Source organism: Dermochelys coriacea, chromosome 9, assembly GCF_009764565.3.
Source record: "Dermochelys coriacea isolate rDerCor1 chromosome 9, rDerCor1.pri.v4, whole genome shotgun sequence".
Classification (NCBI taxonomy): domain Eukaryota; kingdom Metazoa; phylum Chordata; order Testudines; family Dermochelyidae; genus Dermochelys; species Dermochelys coriacea.
In genome coordinates, this window is record NC_050076.1 from 93,126,428 (window position 1) to 93,154,016 (window position 27,589).

The following is a 27,589-nucleotide window of genomic DNA, read 5'->3' on the forward strand; positions in this document are numbered from 1 at the left end:
ACGGCTGAGGTTATGGGGCAAGTGATGCTGCTTTTGCACAATTTCAGCCCGTGCACGTTGGCGGAAGCACTCTATGTAGAAGTCCGGTCTGTTGTTTCGAACTTCAGGAGGAGTCCACCCAGAATCCTTCTTTTTGAGGTCTTGGTAGGAAGGTCGCTGTGGGTTAGTATGTTGTTCAGAGGTATGTTGGAAATATTCCTTGAGTCAGAGACGTTGAAAATAGGATTCTAGGTCACCACAGAACTGTATCATTTCGTGGGGTGGAGGGGCAGAAGGAGAGGCCCCGAGCTTGCCCAGCAGAAGCATCTCTCCTAAGAGTATAGTTGGATAGATTAACAATATTGCTGGGTGGGTTAAGGGAACCACTGTTGTGGCCCCTTGTGGCATGTAGTAGTTTAGATAGTTTAGTGTCCTTTTTCTTTTGTAGAGAAGCAAAGTGTGTGTTGTAAATGGCTTGTCTAGTATTTGTAAAGTCCAGCCAGGAGGAAGTTTGTGTGGAAGGTTGGTTTTTTTATGAGAATATCCATTTTTGAGAGCTCATTCTTAATCTTTCCCTGTTTGCTGTAGAGGATGTTGATCAGGTGGTTCCGCAGTTTCTTTGAGAGCGTGTGGCACAAGCTGTCAGCATAGTCTGTGTGGTATGTAGATTGTAATGGATTTTGTACCTTCAGTCCTTTTGGTATGATGTCCATCTGTTTGCATTTGGAAAGGAAGATGATATCTGTCTGTATCTGTACGAGTTTTTTCATGAAGTTGATAGATTTCCACTCCATACGTCTAAATTCAGTGCCTTGCATAACAACAGGTTTCAGAGTAGCAGCTGTGTTAGTCTGTATTCTCAAAAAGAAGAGCCATTATTTCAAGGCTCCTACTGCATCAATGTGTGCATCTGTCATTATGAGATTAAATCACATTGCAGGGTGTTTAAACCAAGATCCTTGGGGCAGGGATTTCCTTTCTTATTGTCATGTTAGCCACTGCGCGCGCGCACACACACACAGCCATCCATACTGACCCCTGGCTGGGGAATCTTATTGCTACCACAATACAAATAAAATTAGTAAATAATAATGAAGTATAATACAATAGATACTGATCAGGCAACACACAACTCTGGACCCTTAGTCATTAAGAAGTTGAGATTTGGTGTAAGCTTAGACCACAAAATATTTTTTTAAATATAAGAAGGTTTTTATGAATTATACTTTGCACAGCCCTTGAATAAAATTACAGAGGCAGAAAACAAGCATGGCACTAGTGCATAAGAAGGGTAATCGGATACTGGTACTTTTTGCTAATGTTTTCACTAAAATTTGCAGATGTGCCTAAGTGAATTAGGAGCTAGAGTCCAATTGCTATTCACAGAGAATTTTGCTAAGTGACTTAGGAGCTTTTTAAAAGTTGTACTTTGTTATCGATGTGCCCGATACATTGCCACTGAAATCAACAGGACCCTTCCCATGGACTTCACTGAGCGCAGGATCAGGCCCCACACCCTTATCTTGTAGTAAAAGTTCTCTCTGCCATGGACTCACCCTCTGCGATACTGTTGGGGGAGAAGAGAGACGGAGGGTGACTTCAGTAACAACCCATTTCCTGTTCAAGGCTGAGATCTTCAAAGCTAAGGGTTTTGGTCACTCAATTCTCATTGAAATTATTGGGAACAGGGCATCCAAATCCCCTAGGCATTTAGAATCCCACCCTAAATTTTGCTCATTAGATTAAAGGATTATTCCCTGAACTACCAAATAAATTACACTTTCACTGTTTAATTGTCACAAGCCTCTTCAAAATCATGTCAAACTGAACAGATTTAGTGCTGGAGAGCCCCCTCGTGGCTTGGTATGGTGTAGCAGGTTCTCTCCTCCTTAGCACCCATACCGACAGTTATGCTCCAGGCCCGTGATGGTCTGCCTCCTCTCCCGACTCAGCCCACTGCCAGGTCATGTTTAGTTCCATCCCTTCTGGGGCAACAAAGTCCAGCAGAAACAAATGTTGAATCCCTCTATCTGGCCTGCCACCCTCAATTCTGGGCCCAGTGAGTCATACATCCTAAGGCCTTTATTAGTCCATATCCTCTTCTCAGGGGCTTCACGCATCCTTACCAGTGAGCCAAGGCTGCCCTCTACACTGGTTTCTAGTCCAGGGATCCTAGGACAAGTGGACAAGGTTCATTCCACCAGACTCCTTGCCGCTGTCTCCCAGGACGATCTTCCAACCCAACATTTCTCTGGCTTTCTCCTTGCCGTTTATGAGCCTTCTTGTTCCTTACACATTTCTTCGTTCCCTACTATCTGGAGAGTGATTGTGGTTTCTCCCTGCAGCCTCCTCCTTTTTTGTTTGTTTTTTCATGCAGCGGCCTCATCACAGAATGCTACAAGCACTACTTTCTTCATTTGTTTTTAACCAGTTGGTTTGGGGTGGGTTTTTTTTTTTTTAATATATCCTTTCAATCAGCCTGCTATCCTTAAGAAAACTTGGCAAGGCACTTTTTGCACTACTGCATTTTCACAAGTCCCTTTAGGGAAAAAATAATCTTTGATTCCAAGCCGACTCAGTTTTTCATAAAGGAACTTTCTTTCCTTAGAATATTGCCCACTGTGATGGGTATCACTCACCACTCTGGCACCTCCTGCTGGCTGTCATGGGAATTAATTCTGCATGCCAGGGTGCCCTCCTCTGGTGCCCCGTTGCCATCACATTTGTTCCAGGACCTCGCCATTCCCAGGACTGCAGCGGCCTCTTCCGTGACACTGCCCTGCGGCTGTGACACACTGTGTTCTTCCCTTCTGGGGGACCTGCAATCTCTATCCAGCCACTCCCTCAGTGGTAACTGAAGTCTTTTGTCCCAGGGCCACTTCCCATGTGGCTCCAGCACCCTCTTCTGCCCTTACCTCAGGGTCACAGCCTGCAGGTGCTAGCAGCCAGCCAGGAGCTCTCTCAAGCTCTCCTGGTCCTTGCTTGCAGCACTGCTCTGTCCCAAGTGCTGGCACTCCTTCCTCCTGCTAGGAACCTGGTCTTCTCCCCTCGAGTTACAGTCAGCTACTGAACTCTGCTCTGCCCTACAGCCCTTCTTCTATGAGCCTGCCAGGCCATGATCGGCTGCTGCTCTCAGCCCCTTTCTAACTAACTGCCTCCAGCGCAGCCTCCCTAGGGCTGCTTTCAACCCTTTTACTGCCAGCGAGGGGCAGCCGCCTCATCACATCCACAATGCCATAGAACACGATCAATGGGGTCTTTGGTTTTGCACACATTACACAGGCCATCTGCATGTATTTTTAATAAGTTTAATTGATCACTTGAGGCTCAATGACTGGTTAACACTCTAAAAATGACTAATTCACTTTTTCTATCATGGCTATGGAGTATAGCATTAGCTTTGATTTGAGCATATATCATAAAATCTATCCTTTTGTTTTCTTAGTCCATAGTTCTTGCCATTTCTTCACAAGCTCTTTCAGGACCACACTTTTAAATTCTTGACTACTTACGGGTATGTTAATACCTACCTCCTCATTTTTTAGTGCTTGTTTGCTGCTTTGTCAGTCATTTCATTCCCAGGTATTCTGCTATGTGCTGGAATCAGTGCTATTGTTACACAAATCTGCTTGCATTATTTCCACAGTTAGGAACACTATTTCACTTATTATGTCATTTCTGTTTTCCTCCCTGTTCTGATCATCAGAATGCCTGACAAGGAATTGGATAAAATTACAGCTGCAGACAGTCAAACATCTCTAATCCATGTTGGTGACAACATTATCTCCATTAGGAGAGCCATCAGCATGGTCACATAACTTGATAGCCTCTTAGATCTCTGGATTACAAGACTAGAAACACAGAAGGGTGTTCCCACTTTACCCATTCGATCATCTTTTGATCCATCTATGTAGACTTATTGTTCATAAATAAATTCAGCAATGTCAGTGGTCATGTATGGGCTTTTTCCCTTTCCTTCGTTTCTTCATATGGTTCCAAATCCACAAATGGGGGAATAACTGTCCAGCTGTAATTTGACTTCCCATGATTAAAAAATATTTTGTTTTCTCAATTTTTCTTTTTTACATATCTCCTTTATGCATTTGTTGACCCTGACAGTATGAAGAAGTCTGTGGCAATCCATATAGTTTTATTTACTAAGGTCCCAGCAATCCTCATAAATCTGTTGTGTACTTCTATTTTCATGATCCCCTTGTACCTTTGCCCAAAAAGGTTAGATCTAATAGTTGCATGATTTATATGTGCTTCTCCAGTGGCTATTTGCTTCTTTTCAGCAGTGCAATACATTTTACTACCTTCTAAATCTCTCTAATACATTTTTCATTAATGAACAGGCTTTAACCTTCCCTTGCATTGATTCATCAATTCAGATGAAATTAAACTCTTGGTTACTGTACATGTAGAGCACATAACTTCAATTTGTTATTGGTTCCTTCCACCCATTAAAACCACCAGGCTAACAAACTAAATTGCTATTACACTTTACTTGCTGTAGCAAGGCAGGGACACTGGTCTTGAGCATTACGCCTGTGGTGAGATCCAACCAACAAAGGTCCTGGCTATGGGGACTCTGCTATCATAGCAGCTTTATCAGAAGTTGAGAGTTGTGCAAATCCACCTTAGATGGAGCCAATATAAGAGCCTGGGGAGATGGAAGTAGAGAGCTGGGTAAAACTACTGAGATTTCTCTCTTTGTACGTTTTGCCTAAATACTGCTTTTCCATTTTGCACATCCTCCAGGGAAGGCAAAAACATTGCCAAGCTCACCATCCTAGGATGGCTTTAATAATGTCTTTAAGGAAGGCAGCAGACCATAAGAAATTGGTGCACAAGATTTAGAGGAGCATCACCCTCCATCGCTCAAATTAACAATGTGATCAAAAAACAACCCCTTATGCATCAAATCTCTCTGATGTTCAGGAAACAACATCTTCCATGGCACGCTCAGAACTATACTCTCCTCCTTCCCCTAGCACTCAGGTCTCAATCTTGCCCCCAAATAATTCTCTAGGATTTTTCCCCTTGATTTCAGTGGCAGCAAGAATAGGCCCTGGCTTGCCTAGATCCTCAATTTCAAGCTTCTGAGAGGCCCAAACCCACTGAAATCAGTAGAAATTGTGGGCGCTATCAGAGAGTTGTTAGAGTTGCCAAATTCTTTGTGCTATATTAGAGATGGAACTATATCAAAATCCCACCTCCAAAGTTTTAGTAAAGTGCAGCAAAAAGAACTCTCTGCTCACAAGACTTCAAGCTGAGGAAGTTTTATCCATCTGCGACAAACTGAAGCCTGGTCTACACCCAAAACTTAGGTAAACCTAGCTACATCACTCGGGATTGTGAAAAACTTGACAGTCCTGAGCAACACAGTTAGCCTGACTTAAGCCCTGGTATAGACCCTGCTAGGAAAGAATTCAACAGAAAAATTCTCCCTGCTAGGGAAAAATTCTTCCATCAACCTAGCTACCACCTCTCGCAGGGATGGATTTACTACAGCAGCAGAAAAACTCCTTCCATAGCTGTAGCAAGTGTTTACACTACAGCGGCATAGCTACAGCTGTGCCACGGAAGCATCTGGAGTGTAGACATAGCCTTCTTATGTCTACCCAGTTAAACCCATGGTGGCCACTTGACTAAATCCTCAACCTTTGGAGGGAGAGAAGTGGGGCGAAGAATCAAAACCTGGACATGGATTTGAATTTGGCAAATGGTCCCTATCTTTACAATAGTTCTAACCAAAAGCCTGGATACAAACGCTGGCCTTTTCTTGATCGGCATCCCGATCACAATTCTGCAGCTTGAGTCCATCTCTAACCAACATGCTTGTTTTTTCTCTAACAATTTTAGACCAAGAAACTTCCATAGAATTATGCATTCCGAGCATGAGGGCTTGAAATAAACGTCGGTCCAGGGGATCAAGACCATTTCAATCATCTTCTCTATTATTTTCCCCAGCAATCGCTATTTTCCTATGTGGCATAAGAATGTGGATCACCCATACTACAAGCTTGACTGGGGAGATAAGTAATAAGTGTCCGGTTTTGTCAGCAAATTAAAATTAACATTTTAGGCCAGGGATGGAACATTTTTGCTTAAAACATATTTGGGGAAAGTCCTAATCTGCGTGTGCGCGCACACACACGTCATGCCATGGTCACGTTCAGATCTAAAGGCCTTTAAAGCAGTTCAGAGCCAGTGAGAACCGACCCAAAGTTGCCGAAAAGCATTTCAGTTCAAATAAGCACAGATTGCAGTGGCTTGTTCCAATGTGTCAGAGCTACACAGAGCCTCACTTCCTTATTAGCAGATAAGAATTCACTGAGTTTCAGAGTTATTATAGTTATAATGTTCCCAGTGCAGAAGTATCCAGTACTTTAGAAATAATACATTGAGTCTTTAGAGACAGCTGGGAAAATCAATTAGCTGAGCTAAATCTGCATATCAATCATGGAAAGAGTATCCCTTGTTCAGCTACCAGGCAAAAAGCATCTCAGAAATTCAAGGTGCACATTTATAATGTTCTCATCCCCCCAGATTAGTCATCGTGTGGAATTAACGTCTGGAATAAAATAGAAAGAGATGGGCCAACATGTGGCAGATGTACAGTGCATAGCTCAAGCCAGTGCTCCTTGTCCAACACTTCAGGAGCACTAAATTCACCCACAGTTATTTGCAGCTAGCCAGCATGAGGCTTTCTGTGCCATGTTAATCCTGTAGGGCTCCTGGGCCCAGATGACATGCATAGGAAGTAGGGCTGTCAAGCAATTAAAAAATTAATCACGATTAATTGCACTGTTAAACAATAATAGAATCCAAAAATATTTAAATAAATGATATGTTTTCTACATTTTCAAATATTTTGATTTCAATTAAAACACAGAATACAAAGTGTACAGTGCTCACTTTATATTTATTTTTATTACAAATATTTGCACTATAAAAAACAAAAAGAAACAGTATTTTTCAATTCACCTAATATAAGTACTGTACTGCAATCTCTTTGTCCTGAAAGTGCAACTTACAAATGTATCATTATGTACCAAAAAATAACTGCATTCAAAAATAAAACAAGGTAAAACTTTAGCGCTTACAAGTCCACTCAGTCTACTTCTTGTTCAGCAATCGCTAAGACAAACATGTTTGTTTACATTTGCAGGAAATGCTACTGCCCACTTCTTATTTACAATGTCACCTGAAAGTGAGAACAGACGTTCGCATGGCACTTTTGTAGCCAGAGTCACAAGATATTTACGTGCCACATGAGCTAAAGACTCATATGTCCCTTCATGTACCAACCACCATTCCAGAGGACATGCCTCCATAATGATGACAGGTTCTGCTCGATAACGATCCAAAGCAGTGCGGACTGACGCATGTTCATGTTCATTATCTGAGTCAGGTGCCCCCAGCAGAAGGTTGATTTTCTTTTTTGGTGGTTCGGGTTCTGTAGTTTCCGCAACAGAGAGTGTTGCTCTTTTAAGACTTCTGAAAGCATGCTCCACGCCTCGTCCCTCTCAGATTTTGGAAGGTACTTCAGATTCTTAAACCTTGGGTCGAGTGCTGTAGCTATCTTTAGAAATCTCACATCATAACCTTGTTTGACTTTTGTTAAATCTGCTGTGAAAATGTTCTTAAAACAAACATGCGCTGGGTTATCATCCGAGACTGCTATAACATGAAATATATGGCAGAATGTGGGTAAAACAGAACAGGAGACATGCTATTCTCCAATGAGTTCAGTCACAACTTTCATTAACGCATTATTTTTTTAACGAGCATCATCTGCATGGAAGCACGTCCTCTGGAATGGTGGCCAAAGCATGGAGGGGCATACAGATATTTTGCATATCTGGCATGTAAATACCTTGCAACGCTGGCTACGAAAATGCCATGCGAATGCCTGTTTTCACTTTTAGGCAACATTGTAAATAAGAAGTGGGCAGCAGTATCTCCTGCAAATGTAAACAAACATGTTTGTCTTAGCGACTGGCTGAACAAGAAGTAGGACCGAGTGGACTTGTAAGCTCTAAAGTTTTACATTGTTTTGTTTTTGAGTGCAGTTATGTATACAAAAAAACCCTACATTTGTAAGCTTCACTTTCACGATAAAGAGATTGCACTACAGTACTTGTATGAGATGACTTGAAAAATGTTATTTTGTCATTTTTACAGTGCAAATATTCGTAATAAAATATAAAGTGAACACTGTATACTTTGTATTCTGTGTTGTAATAGAAAACAATATATTTGAAAATGTAGAAAAACCATCCACATTTTTAATAAATTTCAGTTGGTATTCTATTGTTTAATAGTGCAATTAATCGCAATTAATTTTTTTTAATCATGATTCATTTTTGAGTTAATCGCGTGAGTTAACTGCGATTGACAGCCCTAATAGGGAGGGATCTCTCCAGCCCAGAGTGCTCCACATGGGCTCAGTAGAGGAGCAACAATGGATGTACATGAACTCAGCAGCCTGAAAACCCAGCTGAAGCAGGGGCCATGATTTCCATACAAAGCCAGAAGAGAAACAGTGGAGGGACTGTGCTAAAGCCCTGCCCCATCTGTGGGCTGAGAAACTGAGTTTAATCCACTTCAGCCCCTGCACAATTCTCTTCACAACACCTGCTGGTGACTTAGAGTTCATGTGGGGAGACCTGGACATCATCAAAAGAGCTGGGGGGGAGACCACCTACAACACCACCATGGATTCAGCGGTATTGCTCCACATTCAGTGATGAGCTGTCAAAATCTTAACTGGTTCCCTATAAAAAGTTCTGATTTAAGGGATGTGCCACAGTATGTATTTTTTGTACTGATAGGGTTACCATACATCTGTTTTTTCCCAGGAGGACGGCAATTTAAGAACCAAAAAAGCCTGACATGTCCAGGAAAATACGGATGTAAGTTAATCCTACCTAAAGTTTTTTAAAAAGATGGGCCTGAACTAGAAATGAGCTCCGTTTCACATGTGTGGGTCCCTGCCACTCTCTGGGGCTGTGCTAGGGTGACCAGATGTCCCAATTTTATAGGGTCAGTCTCGATTTTGGGATCTTTTTCTTATATAGGCTCCTATTACCCCCCACCCCTGTCCTGATTTTTCACACTTGCTGTCTGGTCACCCTAGGGTGTGCACATGTGTGGGTCCCAGCTGCTCCCTACCCCATCATTGAAGCAGGTGTGCAGGGTTACTGCCCTGGGAACTGCAAGGCACCAGTGGATGTGGGGCCAGCTGCAGACAGGGGCATGGGCTAGGGCTAGCTGCGGGCAGAACAGGGGGTGCGGAGCTGGCTGGAGGTAGGGGCTGGCTGGAGGCAGGGCAGGGGGGTGTGGAGCTAGCTGGAGACGGTGATGTGGGGCTGCTTGAGGCAGGACAGGGGCTGACTGAAGGTAGGGGCTGCTGCAGGCAGGGCAGGGGTGTGGGGCTGGCTGGAGACAGGGGGTGTGGGGCTGGCTGGCTTCGGGCAGGGGGGTTAGTGCAGCAGAGGTTGGCTGGAGACAGAGCAGGGGGTGTGGCAGGGGCTGGCTGCGGACAGGGCAGAGGGTGCAGGCTGCATGCAAGGGGTATGGCAGGGGCTGGCTGCAGGCAAGGCAGGGGGTGCGGGGGTGGTGCAGGTAGGGCAGAGGGTACGGCAGGGGCTGGCTGCAGGCAGGGGTGCAGGGGTGGCTGGAGACGGGCTGGCTGCGGGCAGGGGGTGCGGCAGGGGCTGGCTGTGGGCAAGGGGTGCAGGGGCGGCTGGAGGAAGGGGCTGACTGCGGGCAGGGGCTCTGCGGGCAGGGGGTGCAGGGGCGGCTAGAAGAAGGGGCTGGCTGCGGGCAGGGGTGCAGGGGGTGGCTGGAGACAGGGGTGGCTGTGGGCAGGGGGTGCAGGGGCAGCTGGAGGCAGGGGCTGGCTGCGGGCAGGGTGGTGGGTGCTCACGGAGAGAGCGGCTTGGAGCAGCCCGAGCAGCAGGACGCAGCCCCAGCCCAGCAGCGCAGAATCAAAACACCCTAGTATAACCGTTTCCCATCAGCAGTATGCTGATCTCTAGCTGTATGGGTCATCTTAACTTAGAAGCAGGATTGAACCCCGAGCTCCACCGAGCATTTGCCATTAAGATAAATGCAAAGGGAGGATTTTCCATGGCAATATCTGATGTATAACACATCTATACTGAAAGCACAAAAATCTCCTCTTTTTTTTTTTTTTTTAATCTGGCCTTATTTTAGCCAGTTTCAACCTGTTCTTTCTTTAATCCATATCCATCTCCTCTCTGTTTTGCACTTATGGGTTTTGTTCAGATGACCTCATCTTACTGCAATGACCAAAAAAACCAAAAGGAGCCCATGTGAACATCTTGCAACTTCCTATGTCTTTAGGATAGGAAATTAAAACCATGTTTTATTTACTAGCTGAGTGATCTGAACATCCTGTATTCCAACATCTAAGTGTTGTTGGTTACATATGGGCTGATGCAGTACTATGTTTCCAGAATGATATCACAATTTTATCTATATTATTACTTCTGACAATCAGCCATAGGAAAATTAACAATTCTATAAAAACATAGAAATGGAGCAAGGGATGTGTTAGGATAATTGTCAACACCATCTCTGAGACAGGTTTTAACTGGCACCATCATTGGTTCTTATATTGATACGTCTGCCGGCACATCAACCTGTTGCCAACATTTAATGACTTGAATGCTTCAAAATGAGCCTGAACAGATCATGAAAATCATCTGATTATGTGAAAGTCACACAGGAAAGTGGCAAGTCCTTATTCCTTTAATATTGCCCTACAGCTTTTGTAGCATCTCTCTGCAATGTTACTACCCAAGGTTCACTGAGTAATGCCATTAGAAGCCTTTACTTTCCATGTTTTATGACTCGTTCTCACTTGGGCAAACAAAAGCTACAGCTGAGATTCACTTTTTTTTTTTTTTAAGAGCATAAGCTTTCGCGAGCTTTCATGCATCCGATGAAGTGAGCTGTAGCTCACGAAAGCTTATGCTCTAATAAATTTGTTAGTCTCTAAGGTGCCACAAGTACTCCTTTTCTTTTTGCAAATACAGACTAACACGGCTGCTACTCTGAAACTTTTTTTTTTATTACATTTTGTCTATTTTTAAATTAAGAATTTGCCAGGTTGTGATGGCTGATTCTGCTTGTAAGCTTCCAAAATGGCTCCGATTTGAAAGACAGTTTGCAAGCAAATAGCCCATTTCATGGTCCAACGAGTTTTACGCTTTTGAAAAAAAAAATGAAAACAAAGAACAGAGCTATTGCAATTTAAAAGTCGGCTGCCCTGTTTAACCAGTAAACACCTTCGATGAATTTACACAAGTGATTTGAGTATGTGCTTAAATACATATTTACATTTTAGAGCTGTTACAATCTGTTGAGTAAAGAAGGACTTTTACAAACGTCTTCTAAAATACAGAGTTCATAGGTACTCTGGAACATATCTATATATTAAGAGGTAGTGTAGGGCACTGGCATGGGACTCAAAAGACCTGGGTTCTATCCTCAGCTTTGCCTCTGACCTGCTGCATGACTTCCTTTCTCTGTGCTTTGCTTCCCCTCCCATTCTCTGGCTTGTCTATTTAGACTAAGCTCTTTAGGGCAGGCACTGTCTAGTACTATGAATATACACAGCACCTAGCTCAATGGGTGAAGCACATACATAAAATAAGAGATACTTCTGTAAACCCTTACACGTGAGAAGTCCTAATGCACCCAATGGGATTACATCTGTGAAGAAGGGTTGCAGGATGGGGCTTCTTAAAGGCTAGGAAAAGACACTGAATTTAAAAAAAAAATTACTGGCATGATCCTGCTCCCTGCAGAACTCACCTTGACTTACATGGGAGCAGGATTGAGCCCCCTGCTAGTGAGAGACTGGTTTATCAGAAACTAGAATCTATCAAGACAGGACTTGACTCAGTAAACTGAATGAGAAAGGCCGCACCGCAGTCCTGATCCTAGTAAAGTCCATGGGACTTAGCAGCAGATAAGCCCCAAGCCTCATTCTACTGGTGCAGTGGTACAAAATACCCACTCCTAGGCAGCTTTGGCGAGAAACTTTTGAAAACCTCTGTCCTTGTCAGCTCAAGCGGAGCAAGCACACTTACACAGACTGGTTCTGGATGCTTGTAAAATCCACAACACAGAAAACGCTAAAGAACAAAGCTGATTTTGTCCATGCTGTTTATATATCCCTGCTGGCTATTAAAACAAACAAACAAACAAACAAACGCCTGGAACAGCACTGCGTTGTATGCAAGTAAAGATCCCCTGGTCCCATTAATATCAATCCCCACACCCATGCAGAGCACAGGGGTCCATGCTATCTGATCCTGCTATAGGATCAAGACCTAAAATTGCATTTCCCCCCGATGTCAAAGACCACAAGCAAGACTGAAGTAAGAGGGGAGATTTTAGGTAAAATCCTAAAAACCTCAGATCTCAAAGCACTGCAAGCAAACGAGACAGCAGAACTACACAAGAAACAGCAGGAACATTTTTCACAATTAGTTTAGCTGTGATACATTACCTGAAAAGTACAAACAATGGGACTTAACTGGTACGTAGAAGTTGGGCTGGCTTTCTGCATAGCGGTGAATTTCACCCTAAGGAGAAATATAACTATGTATTTACAGAGGAAAAAATGTTTTTGTGGTTAAGACAGCAGAACATGAATCAGGGAAAGTGTTCAGATTAGAGAATCCAAATCCCACTTCTCACTGGGAGTTGTTCGGGGGGAAACAGGTCTCAAGCATTTTCCCGCTAAATTTCTCATCAAAGAGAGAAAAAGAAAAAAAATACGATTATGGCAATCCAGACTGTAGCTTAGAAACAATCATGGTTCATTTTCAAGTCCCATAAGCCAAGCTAAACTACTGCCCAAAGAATTATAGAAATGTAGGGCGGAAGGGACTTCGAGAGGTCCATTCCCTCTGCGCTGAGGCAGCACCATCCCCGACAGGTGTTTGTCTAGTCCGTTCTTTAAAATCTCCATTGATGGGGATTCCGCAACCTCTATTGGGAGCCCGTTCTAGTGCTTAACAATCCTTATAGTTAGAAAGTTTTCCCCTAATATTTAACCTAAATCTCCTTTGCTGTAGAGTAAGCCCATTACTTCTTGTCCTACCAGCAGTGTACATGGAGAACAATTGATCACCATCTTCTTTATAACAGCCTTAGTATAGTTGAAGATTGTTATCAGGTTCCCCCCTCAGTCCTAAGACTAAACATGCCCCTTTTTAAAACCATTCTTCATAGATCAGGCTTTTTAAGCCTTTTATCATTTTTGTTGGTCTCTTCTGGACTCTCTCTAATTTGTCCAGATCTTTCTTAGCATGTGGCACCCAGCACTGGATCCAATACTCCAGCTGAGGCCTCATCAGTGCAGAGTAGAGAGGAACAATGACCCCCATGGCTGGATGTTAAGGCTGAATAGAGCAACCATCAAGAAAGCATTATCTCGGATGGACTGGCTGGCAGGTTGACTGTCAAAAACTAGGCAAGAGTGAATGAGGGGGGATTTGATAGCTGCTTTCAACTACTTGAAAGGGGGTTCCAAAGAGGATGGATCTAGACTGTTCTCAGTGGTAGCAGATGACAGAACGAGGAGTAATGGTCTCAACTTGCAGTGGGAGATATTAGGAAAAACTTTCACTAGGAGGGTGGTGAAACACTGGAATGCATTACCTAGGGAGGTGGTGGAATCTCCTTCCTTAGAAGTTTTTAAGGTCAGGCTTGACAAAGCCCTAGCTGGCATGATTTAGTTGGGGATTGGTCCTGCTTTGAACAGGGAGTTGGACTAGATGACCTCCTGAGGTCCCTTCCAACCCTGATATTCTATGATTCTAAGAGGAAGACTTCACCACTAAAAAAAATGGCATCAAGCAATGTGGTAAGTGCACTCAGGCTCACACAAAGAGGATGGGGTTTGGATGAGGGAGTTTCCCTGAGGGAGAGGGAGGGAAAAAGATTGGGGAACACATTCTCAGGAAGGCAAAGTAAGAACCGGCTAGGTCCCATACCTGCTGGGTAGAATAAAGAATGCAACTTAGATCTGTTCTGTATCTCAAGGGGGCAGCCCAATCCACCATAGCTTGGAGTGAAATGTAAGATTATAGGAGACTAACCATACATGTTGGCTGTTTTGAAATTATTTTCTCTAATGCTTTGTTCCATTCTCTAATAAAATTATTTGTTTTCTGAAAGCAGTTGATCTTTCTATAGCATGGATCACAAGGCACAGACATGGTGTTGTACCTACAGCCCACTCAGAGTTGGTCTATGCTTGGAGCTAGGGGTTTGATTCCCAGCTCATGTAGACATACTTGCGCGCACTCTCAATGAGTGAAGCATGCTAAAAACAGCAGAGTAGCTGTCACAGCTCAGGCTAGCCGCCCAAGTACATACTCAGGGGTCCGGACAGGTTTGTACAGGGAGTGGCCCTTCCCACCACTGCCAATGTTACCTCAGCTACATGACTATTTTTAGCACTTATTGAACTACCACAAGTATGTCTCCTCCAAGTGTAGATGAACCCTAAGAATGGGAGAATGGTAAAATCTTCCCCCCACTCCATACAGATAAGGACACAAGGCTAAACATCTGAGGGAGTGCACACTGAGAAACCAGAATGAGACAGGTGTAAGCAGCACCATAACCATGTCAGCTTGCATATGGCAAGGGGCCAGGGTGCAGGCAGTATGGCCTAGAAGCCACAGCTGGGCTATTGTCTACAAGTCAAGGACAGCCACAAGGTAGCAGTCAGTGAGCAGGGAACAGAGTAATCACTACAGCCGGGATCAGCAGGTAGGAGTCAGAGACCAGAGGTAGTTACTAGACTGGAATCAGGAGTCAGGCTGGGGTCAGGGACCGGTGATCAGAAAGCGAGGGGAGGTTTGCTGTCAGAGCAAGCCAACAGCCCGAATGTGTTGCCCAGACAACTTCCTAGGCCACTCTTCAGGTTTAAATAGCAAGCACAGGCCAATCAGAATGCCACAGGGTGCCATTGCTCTGGTCCCTTTGGGTGGTACTTCCTATGGCATCTGATCTCCATAGTGTTCCTTGGAGATGGCTCTACAAAGCCTCCTAATGGCCATGTAGAGTCATCAGCTGTCCTAGGCTCTAGAGACCCCGGTTCTAGTCCCATGGTTTACATATATGCTTTACCTTTACCTAAAAGAGCTAAATCCTTAGCTGTTGTAAGTGTACATAGCTCAATTTGGGCCCATTATCTCAAAGATAAATACAATTGCTATAAATCAATTTCAAAATATTATGCCGATTACTGGGTAGATACATCCAGCTACCGTGAAGATTTTATAAACTTTTTGAGACCTGTAAAATTTGCTAACCAGTGCTACGTAAACTAGATTGATTTTTTTTTAAAAATGATCTGTAAGAGAAACAAAATTTCTGGAAGAAAATACAGCTTGAATAAAATAACTACAGATACATGAAAACTACTAAGCTGCTGTACAATTATTATAATTTACAGATTTGATGGGTGACAGGGGTGGAAACTCAGGCTTGTCATGATTAACTCCTTACTGCTGTAGAAACTATTTAAATCTGCTCAGTGACTATCCAGGCCTGATGTATTTCATCCAAAAAAAAGCAAAAGGTTAGAACTAGTGGTATTGATCCTCCCTTGTAAAAATTGTTAGGGAGGTGATTATTTGGCTATGAAGTTCTGATATTTCTATGCATCCTTTTAATATCCCTTTTTAACATAGCCTGCACTCAGTGAGTAGCATAATTTTAACTAGATTTAACTCACCATCCCCACCAGGATAAAGCCATGGTAGATAATACCATCAAATCAGTGACACGTGTTGACAGTTTATGTTAATGTGCTCACCTCCTTTGTAAAGCCTTTGAGATCTACTGATGAAAACACTATTTAAGAGTTAAGCATTATTGATACCATTTTTCAATACCACATCTACTGAAACTTTATGAGCCAGGCCGCCCGCAGAATTTCACTGGCATGGGGCTAGCTAGGAGATGTACAGCACAACACATTCTTGTTCACTGTCACTAGACTGAGTTGGATCCAACAAAATAACCTTTCATTGAATTATTTTTGTCGCAAATACAAGCAAATTCATTGATGGGAACAAAATAAAGTAGGAATTTTGGGGGACAAGGAGGAAATTCAATTAAATTAACCTACTCACGACTCCTGCTTCTGTGATCAAGCACAAGCATGGTCAGACCAGGCCAGGGCTTGCTTTCCCCAATAGTGATTTAGACTTTTGCGAAGATGTTTTGCTAAGGAGTCCTACACTCAGAAGCTTCACAAATTATGGGTTTTGCACCTGAATCCCTTTGAGGAACATTCAGGAAACCTGATAACAGCTAAGGTAAAATGTATTCCCTTCACTCTTTCACAGAGCTCACATTCTTCCTTTCCTTCTCCTGTCTCTTCTCCTCCCCCACTGCATCCTGGTGATGGGCGGCAGTACAAAACTCTGTGGCAGATAGGTAGCTAGATAGATAGGTGGGTGGGGAGCTTTTAGCAAAACTGGGGAAGCTGTGTATCTCCCACCCACACCACAGTCCTCCTTACTGTTGATCAATGAAAACTACACAAGCTCAGAGCTTTGAAAAATCCAGCGTTTAATTCAGGTATCTTTCATACGCTGCAGTCCAGTTCTTCCCTCAGGTATACAGAACCATACCTGTGTCTCCAAAAGCCACCCTGGATCCTGTATACCCATCTTAATGCACATGAAAAAAAAATGTGTTGTGAGTGAGCAAAACATTCCTCCACCCTCAAATGTCTTTGGAGACCTAAAACGCCCAGGGAGATTAAATCCATTTCATCCTGCATGAATAACTCTTATAATCTGTGACATTAGAGCTGTTTCCCCAGGAAAAGAGCAATGTTGGCAACCCAAGGCTGAGACTTCACTGCTTACGCAGCAGAGATTTTATCCAAACACAGTAATAATGACAAAGTGAACAGAAAATTAGCAGCAAAGAAATTGCTTTGTAGTTTTGGGAAGGTTCCATTGAAGTAGTTGTTCTTCAGTGTGACACTCGAATGCATTCAGAACAGTTTGTGAATTTTATTTTTATATGAAGTTTCCAAGATAGAGTGCGAACACATAGTGGCAGATTAATTTATTAACAAGTATTTATAAGCAGTTGGATGACACTAACTTTTTCATAAATAATAAGGATATACTTATGTAAATATGGGACATAACCAATGTGCATTTGACAGGGCTGTTTTGCAGCTCAGGATCTGCTACTAACAGTTACCTGGCCACATTTTGCTCTTGAGTTTTACATCAGTGTTAAACTAAGATTTACTCAAGTATTAGACAAGTGCAACTGACAGCAGAATTTATCCCAAAGTGATCACAAAGGTGACTATTGCTTTGGTTCTATATCCAAGTTTTGCTTTATTTCTGCTGCAACCTTTCCATGCTTTACTCCCCAGCAATTTAGAGTTGGCTTGATATCCCCACTTGCTCTGCTGTTTTATTGAGCTGAACAGTTTTCATTAATCCCCACCAGCGCGCCATCATGGCTCATTCTTCCCTTTGCTGGAGCCTTTAACTGAAAGCACAATTATTTGTACTGCAGTAGCACCTGGAGGCTTTAGTCGGGAATCAGGGTTCCACGGTGCTAGGTACTGTACATGCATTAACATAAAGCTAATCCCCATCCAAAACAATTCACAATCTAATGTTGAATTTGCAGCATGACTTGGGTAAGGAATACTTATGTAAATACAGGTTTTCAGGCTCAGGCCATTATGTAAACAGAAAACTACGCAGCCATTCTAAGGGTATGTCTACATTGCAGCCAGAGGTGTGAATGGCAGCTGGTGTAGACAAACATGCACTAGCTATAATCCAGCTAGCTCACTATACATAGTAGTGAGGATGCCAGGGTATGGGCTAAAGGGATGTCAACACGAGCTACCAATCACACCTCCAGCTATTATGTAGATCTACCCTAAGCATGGTAGGAGACCACTGGCTCTCAAAGTGTGTGGACTACCAGTGGTCTGCAGAGCACTTGATAGTAGTCTGAGGGGGACTGGATGGTCAAATGGTGCTGGCTGTACTTCTTGGACCAGATCCAACTCATCCCCGATGTTAATCAAACTATACAAATTAACTGCACCTGAGGATCTGGTCCCTTGTTTCCAGCTGTTGAATTGTACTGAAAAAAGATAGAGAGATCTTATTCGACTAACAATGGGAGAGGAGGTGATCCATGAAATCACAAGCAAGCTGATTGAGAATGGCACAGGAGATGACATTTAAGATTTTTTCCCCCCGTTAAAATGTGGTCCACAGCATAAAAATGCTTGGGACCCCTTACTCCAGACACACCAGCCAGCAACACATTCAAAGACATAAGAAATCCTACAAAATCAATACCTGTTGATCGCAAAGCCTTTTTGTTCACAGATAAGAAAACAGCAGACAAATGTCTTGTAAGTCATGTAACAGATAAATGAAAATTAGCTGACCAATTGCCACTCAGGCGATGGTTACACAATTGGGATGGGCTGAAATATTGGGGGAAAATTCCCTTTCGTTATGCGTGATTTAACTTTAACTAAAAGGAAATATCCAAAACAATTTGCCCTCACACACCACAGGGATGAGCATCTAAAATTACTTAGACAAAGAAAATGTGAACAGCTGATACCTGTGGCATGGAACTGCAACATTCACTTAACGCAGCACACAAGACTCAGAGCCTGGTCCAAAACTTAATGAAGTCAATTAAAATAGACTCCTATTAACATTAGCCCTCATTATATAAGCAACCAGAGTTTTTTCATTGCTGACTGCATCCTTCTCAGACTCAAACAATAAGAAAGCTGAGCATCTCAGTACAGAACAAATTTCAAATATCTGAAATGCTCATGAAGATACATGGTGAGGGGTCATTTTTGACAAATGAAATCACACAAACAAAATCCTCCTTGGAGTCAGATAAACCTTATCTCACAACAGAAACAGCTGTTGAGCTATATGGGGAACAGAATGTCTGTCCCATGGAAAATTTTGCATTTCAAATTGGAAATGAAAATTTTCCCTTAGGAGGGGAATTTTCAAAAACTTTCATTTTGGAAGATCCAAGATAGAAGTTTTTGAAAATGTCCTAGCTGGCCATGCCCCAGTTGCCTGCCTGACTTGCAAGCTGGGTAGCATGGTGAACCAGAGTGTGACAGGGAGGGACTACAACACACACACACCGCAGTGGGCTGAACCAGGAGAGCCTCATCCGCCCCACTGGAAGCAGAAGGGCAGGACAGGAGGGGGAAGTACAAAAGGCGGGACCTGCAGCTCAGTTGTGGTGAAGCCACCACAGGTGACTGATGCATCCCGCCTGCTGCTGGAGCCTGCAGAGGGGCTTCCGGGTTTGCCTTCTGAGGACTGGCCAGAGCTCCTAGGACCACCAGCCGATCAAGACGCTGAGGAGCTGCTGGGGCTGCTGCCTGAGGACTGGCTGGATCTCCCCAAGATGACAGATGCAGGTACAACCAAGGGGGGGAGTAAGCAGCAGTGCAGGGAAACCAGGCAACAGTCTGATTGAGACCTGGCCGGATACAAGGTCAGCGTGTTGCAGCTGATCCAGTGGTGGACCACTCCACCACTGTTAGGGCCCTGGACTGGGACACAGTGGAGTTGGGTGGGCCCGTGTTCCACCCTACCATGCCATCCCACCCCTGGAGTGGCAGTCCTCCCCCTCCTTAGGCCAGGAGGCCTGTGCTCCTCAGGTAACCCTACTGGAGCCCCATAGACTATTATTGGTGCTCAACCCTGCCTGAGCCCCTAGACAGGGTGGAGCAGGCTGTCCAGCACCATCTGTGATTTGAGGGGGGACGTGTCAAACATACATAAGGGTAGCATAAAATCCCTCCTTTACCTGTAAGGGGTTAAAAAAGCTCAAATAACTTGGTTGGCACCTGACCAAATGGACCAATAAGGGAAGAAGCTCCTTTCAAATCTGTGGGGGGAGGTTTTGTTTGCGTGTTTTCTTTTTGTCTCAGAAAACAACAAGCAAGTAATCCAGCTCCTGCTGAAATGATGCATCTAAAAATTAGAGAAATAGAAAGTAATAGCAAGGAAATGTGTTAGATTATCTTTGTTTTAGCTTGTGAATTTTCCCTTTGCTAGGAGGGAAGTTTATTCCTGTTTTTTTGTAACTTTAAAGTTTTGCCTAGAGGGGAATCCTCTGGGTTTTAAATCTTATTACCCTGTAAAATTACCTTACATCCTGATTTTACAGAGGTGCTTCTTTTTCTTTATTATAAAGTTATATTTTTAAGAATCTGATTTAGTGTCCTAAAAACCCAAGGGTCTGGTCTGGGCTCACCTTGTTTACCTTTTTGGCTGATATATTAGTCTCAAGCCTCCCCAGGAAAGGGGGTGAAGGGGTTTGGGGGGATATTTTGGGGAAACAGGAATTCCAAGTGGTCCTTTTCCTGAAACTTTGTCTGACTCACTTGGTGGTGGCAGCGATACCATCCAAGGACAAGGAAGAATTTGTACCTTGGGGAAGTTTTTAACCTAAGCTGGTAGAAATAAGCTTAGGGGGTCTTTCATGCAGGTCCCCACATCTGTACCCTGGAGTTCAGAGTGGGGAGGGAACCCTGACAGAGCCCCTAAACTCTCTTGGTGCTCACCCTTACCTGAGCCTCTTGACTTTATGGTGCTCACCCCTACTGGGGCTCATAGACTGTTTAGCCGCTCTGCTCTGATTGCAGGCCAGAGACTACCCATTGTTTTGCTGCCCCACCCTGACTGGGCCTGGAGCTCATAGACTGCCTTACTGTTCTGCCTAGCCAAAGGACTGGAGCACTACGTGAAGCTAATTCCCCTCTTTGAGCTCACCTTTACAGGTACGCAACAGCGAGGCTGCATGGCCTCCCTCAGAGACTGACAGGGACGGCCAGCCACGCAGCCTACACCATCAAATCAGCTTTGTCCGATGGACAACCGTTCCATCAGAAGACTTTTGAACCACTATTCACATTCTTGACCAGAACTGCTCGGCTCAAACATTATTTGGACTTTCCAGTAATGAAAGGGGAGGTTATTCATTCAAACAAGAATTTACAGCAGATTTGGTCATGTCACAACTAGACAGCAAAAATATTTTCTGTTCACACAATTGCAGAAAAGAAGAGTAATGCTGGAAACATACCAAGTAGAAAAGCTCAGTCCTGAGGGTACAATTACTCTTACTGTAAAATTATCCACAATATAAAAACTGTCGAGCCTTGAATGGAAAGTATATCTGCAATAGCACAGGATCACATCCCTGAAAATGCTGACAAAGTCAATCATGTAGACACAAAAGTTTGTTCATACTTTCTTAGCTCCATTAAAAGGCAGCTTATGGAATTGCCTGGGTCAGGTGAAGTGCTCAGACAGTACCTGATTTTGCCCAGAAGAGAAACCTATCAATCAATCAGTTCCTAATGTGCCCGTTCCTGGGGCATGTAGACACCAGCTTGCTGGAATCTGACATTTTGTTAAAGGCTAACAGGAGAGGATGGGCTACACATTGCACTAGATAGAACTCAGAAAGGTGCTGCTATGGAGTGAATAAAGTAGCACAATATAATAATACCCTTCAAATTATCTTTGGGTCTGAACAGTCGTTCTCCTGCTCCCAGGAAGGGAAATAAAGAAACTTTTAAAACATACCGGGGAGTTGTGATTTGGCTCTGATCTTAGCAATGGGTGCCAACAGCAACTGCAGGAAGAAACATCATGAATGCTAGTTTTCGTTAGCCACCTCCACAAAACCACACACCATGAGGACGCAGTAATTGTCTATGTGGCCCCCATCTTTAGAATTCACTGCTAACCTTGGTCAGTAGCAGTCTGAATTTGCTGATCTTCAGAGCATGCTGCGAAGCTCACCTGTCTATTCACTCTGGCCCTGGGGAGAGCCAAGATGTTTCAGGAAGGTAGCATCTTTGGGAAGGTTCTTTTTGGTTGACTGTCCTTTAACAGAATCCGCTATTTCTGGGGTTAATTGTGCTTCTAGCAGTTGTTTAGAGACGGGGAGCCTAGGATAGATGTTCTTGGTGCATAAAGACCAAAATAAATAAAAGATGCATCAAATAAACTTGGAAAACAGTGTAAAAATGTAATACAGGTTTAAAAACAGAATTAGGTATTAAGAGGAGTGATACCCAGGTTAGAGTCCAGTCTGGAAACTAAACAAAATGCCCAAAAGAACCAAAGGTTGAACCATAACTCACCTTCATCAGCAAGAACCTCCTGCACTTAAAGCCAGTGATTCACAACCATATTATTTTTATAATGGAATAGACATTCGTTAGTTACCTCCCCAAACACCTCAGGTGTTCTGCCAAACAGAAGCAGAATCTATTGCTATTTGCCATAACATAATAATTAAGGGCCCACTCCAATACCCACTGAAGTTTATGGGAATCTTAGCTCAGGTTTTAAATAAATAGTCCTGAGGAACCAGCTATCAAAAGGTCATTTTTCTGCATCAGGTTAAAATAATACTCCCAAGGCCAGACAACACTAGGCGTACTCAACTCTCAGTGACACCAAAGTGTGCTCAGTACCTCACAAAACTGAGCCCCAGGTGTCTGTAGAAGATTTCCCCCATTGATGATGAGCATTGTCTACATGAATGCTCCTGACCTTAAATGAATATTTCTAGTGATTTCAGTGTGATTTCTCATACAAGAAAGAGCTGCAGGATCGGGTCAATATTGATAAAGCATTCAGGCCCCGATTCACAAAAGCATATTTACTTGCTTAAAGTTACACACTTGCTTACGTATCTTGCTGAACTAGGGCCTTAGAGATCCTTGGATGAGGAGAAAACATGTATGTGTATTAATCATACATCAATACATGTTTTAATAAAATCATTAATTGTATTACTACTATTCAGATTCATCTGACTGTGCATGTACTATTGAACCCACAGGTAGAAGCGGTGAGTCCATTTACCCATAAAATCCAGAGATTACGGGAGCTGTTGGATGATTAGATCATTCCTCTGGATATTTATAAAGAAAGTATAATAGTTTAGAACAATGTAAGAAAGCTTTTCTAAAGTAAAATGGCGGCACAGGCTCCAATTTCCAAGCAAATCATTCAGAAAACTCAGCAACCATTTTCATTAAGACCTGATCCTGCAAGCTCTTACACATGAGCACTTCCAATGAACTCACGTCAGAATTACAGCGTGAGCCAGGGTTGCAGAATTGGGTGCATGGAATGTGACTATTCCCATGAGTCAAGTTCCGTGCATAAGTGTTTGCAGAACTGAGGCCTAGCACTAACACATTTTAGAGTTTATCAGTTAATGTCAATAGTTTCAGACTTTCATGGCAAACTAGCATGAAACAGAGGAGCACAAACACATTTGGCCGGGATATTGCAAAACTGCTTTGTTAGTTTTAAAAGCAAAACAAAATTCTGGCCTCTGTCCATGTTTGTACAACACACTCATTGGTTGTGGAGCAGCCCTGGTGTCAGATTGTGGCTCAGTCGCGATTAATTCCATTTCCCCCACTCCGTCTGGCAGAGGAAGGGTGGGATTCTGTCTCAGCTTCATGCCAATAGCAAATCACACTGGTACAGCTGTGCTGGCCAGCACACCAAGGAGAAGAGGGGACAGGACAACGGTTCAACCAATTCCAAATCCCCACCAACCCATTTTCCCCTCCCTTTGCACGGATATACAGCTAGGAAGCCACAGGCTCCGTTATCCATATGCTCACCATGAGTCACAATCTGGCTCTGTGTCAACTACACTCAAACTACTTGGTTCATGTACAAAGCTGCTTTATAATGGGGTGCCTGATTCTGCAGGACTTGTGCAACCAAAACCCCCACTCTGTTTAGAGCTGGGCATTCTTGAATAAAAGTTGCTATTCAAGCATTCGCAAAAAGAAAAGGAGTACTTGTGGCACCTTAGAGACTAACAAATTTATTAGAGCATAAGCTTCCGTGAGCTACAGCTCACTTCATCCGAAACCTATTCGAGCATTGTTATTGTTATCACAAGTGATAAACCTCTTGTTAAAATGTCCCCTCCAGGTCATTTTCATTGTAGGTGGAGCTAGGAATGCCACCTATAGTTCAAGTTGCCTGATCTGTCTGATTATAAAGGCCCAGTTGCTTATAGCTTTTCCAAACATGAACCATTTGGGCTAAAATTTTCCATGCTAGTCATCTGCGTCAGGCTGGATTTCAAAAAAAAACACACAACAACTTTCAGCTAAAATGGTTCTGAAGAAGGAAATTAAGGGAAACAAAGTTGTTCTGTCCATGTTAAAACAATTCTTACATGCATTTTGTCGAGATGCTCTAGAACTCTATGCTTTGGAGCAGGGACATGAAATTTGGCAGGTGGGTTGCTGTGGTGTCAGGGATGTGCCTTTTACTGTCCCTGTGAAATTGATCAAATTTGGCCAAGGTAACAGACACTGAAAAACATGCACATGCTCAGTAGAGACATGTTAGAGTTGGGTCTCTAAATTCTCTAAAGATTCTGTCCGCATGGAGCATGCGCCAAGCACGCTCCGCTCCGACATATCAAATGGGACTCCCACGTGTCATCCCCACAGAGTAACTGAGTTTGCTCCATCTTGGGGCTGAGCATAAGAACTGAGAGCAAGGAGACCTTCTCTCTTCCGTGACTGCCCACCAGGCAGCATGGAAGAAAGGGAGGAAGCAAACTGACTTGAATGCAGAGGAGTAAGAAATGGAAGGAAGGAGGACAAGAGGAGTGGGAGAAGAGGAGATTGCAAAAACCAGCTGGGGAAGGCTGTAGATGCAGAGGGGGAGGGAAGCAGGACTCAGACTCGGGGTGTGGGGGGAAATGTTGGATAGAAGCAGAGGGGGGAGTGCACTCTAGAAACCCCCATTAGGAAATTTGTAATTTTGCATTCTGTGCAGGGCTTGGATGGTGTGCAATGAGTAAATCCTGGGACCACACATTGAATGAGAATAAGAGAAATATCCAAAAACTACTCACTCATTGAATGAAGCAGGAGACCTGTGGTACAAAAAGTAGTATGTGATCATATAATTAAGACTGTATCATAATACATATGCATTAGTGTAAGAGTGGCAAATTAATTCTGGCATTTCTTCACTTTGGAGTGCTTGACTTTGCAAATTGTTTGTGTTAACCATTTGATGTAATATATGGTAACCTGAATGGTATTATTCCTAACCACAGAAGCACTATAGCAAGAATCCTAGATAAGGTATTTAGATGATGTCCCTCAATATAACAGAGGCATCATCAAACCCCCTCCATTATGCTTCCATTCCTGCACAATCAATACTAATTACATCCATTCTGTCACACTTTAGTGATGAGGAGAATTGATGATGATTATGATAATGATAATGGGGTAATAAAATTTTTTTATCCCATGTACATCAATAATTTGAGCTAATTCATATGTTTCAGATGCATTAGTGTAGATGCTCTCTAGAAACCAAAGATTCAAATCAATATCCAAAATAGATGTGCAGAGATTCTAGTCCTCAACCCTAAAAGTTAATTAAAATATCTAATGCTTCTAAATTAGTATCTCAAAAAAAAAAAAAAAAGAGCAATCTTTGTTGAATGCTTGAAAAACCGATATTGTGCGTCAGTAACAAAACAGCCCCCATACATTTTTACTATAAATATCCTACATAAAATATTAAAATCTGTATTTTACACACACACACACACACACAATTGCAGGACAATCCCATCACCTTTCTCCCTCCATTTCCTCTCACTAACTTTTGGTTACTCTGGAAGTGACAGCTTAGAAATTTACCAGTTTTCTCTTCTTTGAAAATGGAGGGCAAAGAGCTTTTAGTTATTAAGGCCTCGATTTTGGTGGTAGGTGTTAAGCCAGGGGTGGGCAAACTGCGGCCTGGATTCCAGCCCCTCAGGGCTTTGGATCCGGCCCGCGGGATTGCCACCCCCGTGGTGCCGCAGGCCCTGTGCTGCTCCAGGAAGCAGCTGGCACCATGTCCCTGCGGCCCCTGGGGGAGGGGAGGCAGAGAGCTCTGCGTGCTGCTCTTGCCTGTGGGTACCTCCCTCGAAGCTCCCATTGGCCAGGAAGAGGGAACCAATGGGAGCTTCAGGGGGGAGGTACCCACTGGCTAGGGCAATGCACTCTCTGCCCCCCCTCCCCAAGGGCCATGGCCACCCCAAATCCCTGCCACACCCCAAATCCCTGCCCTGAGCCCCCTCATACACCACGTACCGCTTCTCTGCCCCACCCCTTGCCCTGAGCCCCTTCTTGCACATCACACCCCCTCCCATACCCCACACTCCCCCCCCTCCCCGTCACCAGCCCTGCATGCAAATCCCCACTCAGATGTGGCCCTTGGGCCAGAAAAAGTCTGCCCACTCCTGTGTGGAGTGCTTTGCATGATCAGCCCTGCATTTGTTCTTATCTCTAGATCTTCCTTATACTACTTTGCAGCATGCCTGGCATCAATCATAAAACTCAAAAAGGACAGATCTTTCATTTAAAAAAAAAAAAAGTTTGAGTCTTTAACAAGAATAGATTTACCACAGCAAGCTCATGTCAAGAGAATCAATTACTTCCTTAGAACACATTCAATCCTTTACTCTAATGGTATCTTCCAGCCATTTCCAGGAAGGTTAAGTATTTCTTTTGAGCAGTGGATTTAATTTAGTTTTTGCAAGGCAATAACTGGAATTCTGAAGAGCTATATATTGGGGCTGTCAATTAACTCACAATTAACTAAAAAAATTAATTGTGATTAAAAAATTAATGATTAATCACACTTGTTTAACAGCATGATTAATCACAATTAATTTTTTAATCACTTGACAGCCCTAAAATAATAATAAGTAGAAAAGTGATAGGCAAGAAGTAGTGTGGTCCAATGGAGTGGAAGTTAAGAAATGGATTCCGTTTCTGGTGCTATCACTGACCAACTGCGTGAGCTTGGGCTAGTCTCTTCCCCCAGCTGCAACTGTTTCCCCCTCTCACCGCTTAGCTATTGAAACTGTACATTCTTTGGGCAGGGACTATTCCTTTTATGCATTTGTGCAGTGCCTAGTATAACAGGGCATCAATCTGAGTTGGATCTTCTAGGTGCTACTATAATACAATCCATAATCTGAACAGAATTCCCTTCCTTGAACCTTGTTTCTTTTGCAAAGACATTTGGATACAGACAATTATATGTACTTTTGGTAAACAGAAATATCTATTAAAGTAGCAATTATAATATCTTGGTTGAAATTTGCATTTTATCTGTACTGGACACAGCATTATATTATTATTGTTCCATCACAGCTTGCATTTTTAGTTTCTACCCGCTAAATAAAAACACATGGAAATACACTACTACTTTGCACTTATATGGTACCTTCCTTCCAAAGACTTTGGCGTGCTCTGCAAACATTAACAAACTTAGCCTCATAGCTAAATGCGGAAGCTGATGCACAGAGACATTAAGCATTTTGCTCATGGGAACAGACAACATCTATGGCAGAGGCAAGGATAGTATCCAAGGATGAAATCCTGTCCCCATTTAAGTCAATCGCAAAACTCCAGTTG

At 43.3% G+C, this 27,589-nt stretch overlaps 2 long non-coding RNA genes across 2 annotated transcripts in view; both read right to left on the minus strand.

Moving 5' to 3' along the window:
* LOC119861537 overlaps positions 1 to 27,589 on the minus strand; it is a 103,269-nt gene that overhangs the window by 52,556 nt on the left and 23,124 nt on the right. The gene's annotated exons all lie outside the window — the stretch shown is intronic.
* Positions 1,463 to 25,924, minus strand: LOC122455802. The gene is made up of 6 exons (XR_006274278.1): positions 25,823 to 25,924; positions 25,018 to 25,038; positions 22,253 to 22,359; positions 21,690 to 21,738; positions 12,533 to 12,608; positions 1,463 to 1,546 (listed from the first exon to the last, which is right to left on the minus strand). It is a non-coding gene; the product is annotated as an uncharacterized LOC122455802 (long non-coding RNA).